Here is a 6,229-nt window from a genome sequence, read left to right on the forward strand (position 1 = left end):
AGTTGCACAAGATTGGGAAAGTAGGTTGGAGCCAGACCTGGGGACTCTGGGGCGGCCCTGAAGGGACCCAGCTGGGGGAGCCTCTCTGCCCCTTTTCCTCCGGGTCAGGGAGGTGTGGTTGTCTAACGAGAGGCGTGGTCTGAGGTCAGGCAGGGTCAGTCCCTGCACCCCTAGGGGCATGACCTCTCCTGTTCCTTACCTAGCTCAGCTGGGAGGTGGTCACGGGGCGTCCAGAGGGATGCGTGGGGAGGACCTGCGCTCAGGTGCGGCGTGAGAGTCGGAACCTTCTCGTGTGTCCTCCAGGGGGGAGGAGGAGGAGGAGGAGGGCCCAGGCGGCATGAAGTGGACACAGCTGGAGCACAGAGGCCCGTGGTTCGCACCCCCGTACGAGCCGCTTCCTGAGGGAGTTTGCTTCTAGTACGATGGTGAGGACTGCGTGGGTGGCTCGAGTGACTGTGGCCAGGGACCTGCTTCTGCACCTGGTAACCGGCGGCCACCCAGGCCTGCTCCGTTGGTGGCTCTCCCACCGGGGTCTGGGCTGACCCGTGCACCTGGGAGACACTGGCCCTTTGCTCAGGAGCCAGGCCAGGCTGCTTCCAAGCCTGCAGTTCAGAGGCTCCCTGAGACATCAGGGGGGCCCTGCCCATCTGCAGCCTGGGACCCTCTCAGAACTGCCGTGCTTGGGGGCGCGGGGGCTGCACATCCAGTGCCCGATGGACCAGGTGGTGTCCTTGAACTCGCCCAGCTTGGTTCTGCCACCCCTGCCTGAGTCTCTGGGTCCCTGGGTGCTTGGAGCAAGCTGCCTGTGGGCTCCCAGCTGTTACCGTGGGCATGTGCTGACTGGCCCGACCCCTCACTGCCCCTCCCCCGGGCCCTGGCCCTCTTCCTCTCCACCCCTCTGGTTAAGGAGCGTCTGCTTAGTTGTTTTTTTTTGTTGTTTATTCTTTTGGCTGCGTTGCTGCACGTGGGCTTTTCTCTAGTTGCAGCAAGCGGGGCTTCTCTTATTGCGGAGCATGGGCTCTAGGCGCGTGGGCTTCAGTAGTTGCAGCGTGCGGGCTCTAGAGCGCAGGCTCAGTAGTTGTGGCACACGGGCTTAGCTGCTCTGTGGCATGTGGGATTTTCCCGGACCGGGGCTCAAACCCGTGTCCCCTGCATTGGCAGGCGGATTCTTAACCTCTGCGCCACCAGGGAAGCCCCTTCTGCTTAGTTTTGTGCTGCTAGTTTGACCTGTTTCCCCCCATTTTCTGCATCTCTGCTAGGGTAAGCCTTCTGAAGGCGGCCCTCCGCCTTTCCTGGGTCAGACCAGGCCCTCAGCAGGGCATGCGCGGGCACTGCACACAGGCCAGCCTTGGTCGCTGGCAAGTTGTCCTGGCTCCTGCAAGGCGCTGCCACAGGGAGGCCTTGGTGGACGGCAGAAAGGACCGTCTCCCCTCCTTCCCCTCCTCTCTTGCTGGGGCTCTGGTAGTGCTCGCCTCCTTGGGGAATCTGGGGACCCCGTGGGCTCCTGCTGGGTCATACGTGCCTGTCCCTGGGGGACAACTCAGCCAGCACACACAGCCACGCTTTTTCTTTGTTCCCCGCGACTCCATCGACGTGGGTGTTGGTTTAGAATCTGGTTTTCCGAGCTAGACTAGATTCCGTGACTCAGAGCCCGCGCTGTGCCTCGTGGGCACCTGGGCGGCCCAGCCATGGGGAGGGGGCGCTCACAGGGCAGGAGCTGAGCCCCTCGGGCTTTGGCTGCTCAGCTAGTTCTCTGTCCGAGAAGCTGGTTTTGGGAAGAATTGTGCTGTTTTATCAGAAGTGCCTTTTGCTTATTATCAAAGTAACGCATATTTGTTTTTCCAACGTTTGTGATAAAAATTTTCAAATATACACAACAGTGGAGAGAACTCCGTGGTGAAAGCCCCCGCCGGCCTTCACGCTGCTCTGCTGGATCCCTGCCCTCCACTGAGCGTCTCTAATACTGATTCTTGGAGTAAAATGTCGGAAGTCATTGGGCAAATGGGAGGGTGTTTAAAAGGTTGCAGCTGCTACAGTTATTCACATCTTTCTGCTTTGGAGCCTTAACTTTTTTTTTTTTTTTTCTTGCGTTACGCGGGCCTCTCACTGTTGTGGCCCCTCCCATTTGCGGAGCACAGGCTCCGGACGCGCAGGCCCAGCGGCCATGGCCCACGGGCCCAGCCGCTCCGCGGCACGTGGGATCCTCCCGAAACGGGGCACGAACCCGCGTCCCCCGCATCGGCAGGCGGACCCTCAAGCACTGCGCCACCAGGGAAGCCCCTGGAGCCTTAACTTTTGTTTTACTTTTACGTTACGTAGCGATGTGTGTCCTAAAACTTCTCGTGTTGTTGGTTTTTTTTGTTTTTTGTTTTTTGTTTGCAGTACGCGGGCCTCTCACTGTTGTGGCCTCTCCCGTTGCGGAGCACAGGCTCCGGACGTGCAGGCTCAGCGGCCATGGCTCACGGGCCCAGCCGCTCCGCGGCATGTGGGATCTTCCCGGACCGGGGCACGAACCCGCGTCCCCTGCATCGGCAGGCGGACTCTCAACCACTGCGCCACCAGGGAAGCCCTGAAATCATTTTCTTTTTGTAGTACAAATTTTAGAAGTCCTTTCAGTGAAAACTGCTTAATGAAGAACTGCTTCAGATTTTACTTATTTATGAATGTCTGTTTTCACGTTATCTATAAAAAATAATTTTGCTGGGCGTGCAGTTCTAGATGGACAGGTATTTTCTCTCAACGCACTGAAGACACGAATCCACTGTCTTCTGTCTCTTACTGTTGCCTTGAGCAGTGTGATGGTGTGACTGTGATGGTGGTGATGGCGTCTTTCTCTGGCTCCTCAAGGTCTTTGTCTTGCTGGTCTGTGTTCTCATTGTGTGGTGTCCAGGTGTGGATTTCTTTTTCTTTGTGCTGTTTCATATCATTATACTTCCTGCATCTGTGAATTTATGTTTTTCATTAAATACAGAGAAGCCTTGCTGGAACACTGTGAGTGGGGTGTAAATTGCAGAGTCACAGTACTGTGATTGCGGCACAGGGGCCACCAGAAGTCCATCCAAGCAGTCAGGCCCTCCGTTCTCAGCTGTAGGTTGGCACGACTTGTTGGCAGTTGTCCACTCTGGCTTAAACACTGAAGATATTGATTCTGGGTCTTGAGAATGGCTGGAACTTCCAGGACATAGATAACAATTTCAACATTCTCTCCTTTAATTGATTGTTTCACTGGCCTGATTACGGGGAGACTGGTTGAGGTTATAACTGGGGATGCAGACACTCATCTTCACCAGATGGGGTTGGCTGTGGTTTCTCTGCCTGGGTGGCCTGTGGGAGAGGATCTGCATACTCGCGGGGGTCAGTGTAGGGTTTTGCTGTATCTCCTCTCCTCCACTCTCTCCTCCTGGGATTCTTGTCACACCTACGTCAGACCTTATTCTCTTGTACACATCTTTGAACATTTCCTTCATGTTTCCCATCTCCTCGTCCCTGTGGTATTCTGGGCCTCCTTGCATGTTTCTTCCACTACACTAATGCTTTCTTCAGCTGTGTCTAATCTGCTACTTAACCTACCCATTGAATTCTATTTCAGTGATTATAATTTTCATTTCTAAAAGTTCTACTTTAAAAGCCTGCCTTTTCATGAGTGGTAGTCTCTTACTGCTTTCTTGTCACTGTGTCTGTCTTCTTTTTTATTCTTTTTTTAAAAATTGAAGTATTGTTGATTTACAATGCTGTTTGTTTCTGGTGTACAGCAAAGTGATTTACATTTTATATATATATATATATATATATATATATATATATACACATATATATATTTTTTCATATTATCTTTCATTAGAGTTTATTACAAGATATTGAATACAGTTTCCTCTGCTATACAGTAGGACCTTGTTTATTTTATATATAGTGGTGTGTATGTTAATCCCAAATTCCTAATTTATCTCCCCAGCTTTGGTAACCATAAGTTTGTTTTCTATGTCTGTGAGTCTATTTCTGTTTTGTAAATAAGTTCATTTGTATTTTTTTTTTTTTTTAGATTCCACATGTAAGTGATGTCATATGGTATTTGGCTTTCTCTTCCTGACTTACTTCACTTAGTATGATAATCTCTAGGTTCACCCATGTTGCTGCAAATGACATTATCTCGTTCTCTTTTATGGCTGAGTAATATTCCATTGTGTATGTGTGCATATATACACATAGATATATATATATATATATATATATATATTCGTTTGGCCAAAAAGTTTATTCGGATGTATGGAAGAACCTGAATGAACTTTTTGACCAACCTAATACCACATCTTCTTTATCCATTCACCTGCTGATGGACATTTGGGTTGCTTCTATGTCTTAGCTATTGTGAATAGTGCTGTTATGAACATTGGGATGCATGTATCCTTTGGAATTAGTTTTCTCCAGATATATGCCCAGGAGTGGGATTTCTGGATCATATGGTAGGTCTATCTTTAGTTTTTAAAGGAACTTCCATACTGTTTTCCATAGTATGGAAGCCAATTTATAGTCCCACCAGCAGTGTAGGAGGGTCCCCTTTTCTCCACACCCTCTTCAGTATTTGTTATTTGTAGACTTTCTGATGATGGTCATTCTGATCAGTGTGAGGCGTTACCTCATTGTAGTTTTGATTTGCATTTCTCTAATATAATTAGCGACGTTGAGCATCTTTTCATGTGCCTGTTGCCCATTTGTGTGTCTTCTTTGGAGAAATGTCTGTTGAGGTCTTTGCCCATTTTTTGATTTGAGTTATTTTTTCTGTTAATTGAGTTGGATGAGCTGTTTGTATATTTTGGAAATTAAGCCCTTGTCAGTCACAACATTTGAGAATATTTTCTCCCATTCCATAGGTTGTCTTTTTGTTTTGTTTATGGTTTCCTTTGCTGTGCTTTCAAGCTTTTACGTTTGATTAGGTCCCATTTGTTTATTTTTGCTTTTATTTCTTTTGCTTTGGGAGACTGACCTAAGAAAACGTTGCTACGATATATGTCAGAATGTTTTGCCTATGTTTTCTTCTAGGAGTTTTATGTTGTCATGTCTTATATGTCTTTACGCCATTTTGAGTTTATTTTTGTGTATAGTGTGAGGGAGTGTTCTAACTTCATTGATTTACATGCAGCCGCCCAACTTTCCCAACACCACTTGCTGAAGAGACTGTCTTTTCTACGTTGCATATTTCTGCCTCCCTTGTCGAAGATTAATTGATGGTAGGTGTGTGGGTTTATTCCTGGGCTCTCTATTCTGGTGATCCGTATGTCTGTTTTTGTGCCAGTACCATGTTGTTTGATTACTGTAGCTTTGTAGTATTGTCTGAAGTCTGGGAGGGTTATGCCTCCTGCTTCATTCTTTTTCCTCAGGATTGCTTTGGCAATTCTGGTCGTTCATGGTTCCGTATAAATTTTAGGATTACTTACTCTAGTTCTGTGAAAAAACGTCATGGGTAATTTGATAGGGATCACATTAAATCTGTAGATTGCTTTGGGTAGTATGGCCATTTTAACAACATTAATTTTTCCAATCCAAAAGCATGTCTTTCCGTTTTAAATCATCTTCGGTTTCCTTCATCAGTGTTTCATAGTTCTCAGCATATGAGTCTTTCGCCTCCTTGGTCAGGTTTGTTCCTAAGTATTTTTGTTTATTTTTTGATGCGATCATAAAAGGGATTGTTTTTTTTTTTTTTTTTTTTACTTTCCCTTTCCAATGTCATTGTTAGTGTAAAGAAATGCAACAGGTTTCTGTATGTTGATGTTGTATTCTGCTACCCTGTTGAATTTATTAGTCCTAGTAGATTTTGTGTGGACCCTTTAGGGCTTTCTATATACAGTATCACATCATCTGCATATAATGACAATTTTATCTCTTCCCTTGTAATTTGGATACCTTTTATTTCTTTTTCTTGTCTGACTGCTGTGGCTAGGACTTCCAGTACTATCTATGTTGAACAGAAATGGTGACAGTGGGCATCCTTGTCTTGTTCTAGATTTTAGCGGGAAGGTGTCTGATTTTTGTAAACACTTCATGTGTAACTATTCTCTTGCCTGCATTATATGGCAATTTCAGTATCTGCAGTTTTTGTGGTTTTATATCTGTTCTTTGTTGATTTTGTAGACCCCCAGTCAATGAGACTCACCTTCCTGTGTACTTGGTGATTTGTGTAAGCTCATTGCTTTGATCTCATGATCAGGGACGCTACAGAGTCTAAGTAGGGAAA

Source organism: Lipotes vexillifer, unplaced genomic scaffold (genome assembly GCF_000442215.2).
Source record: "Lipotes vexillifer unplaced genomic scaffold, Lipotes_vexillifer_v1.1 scaffold394, whole genome shotgun sequence".
NCBI lineage: Eukaryota > Metazoa > Chordata > Mammalia > Artiodactyla > Lipotidae > Lipotes > Lipotes vexillifer.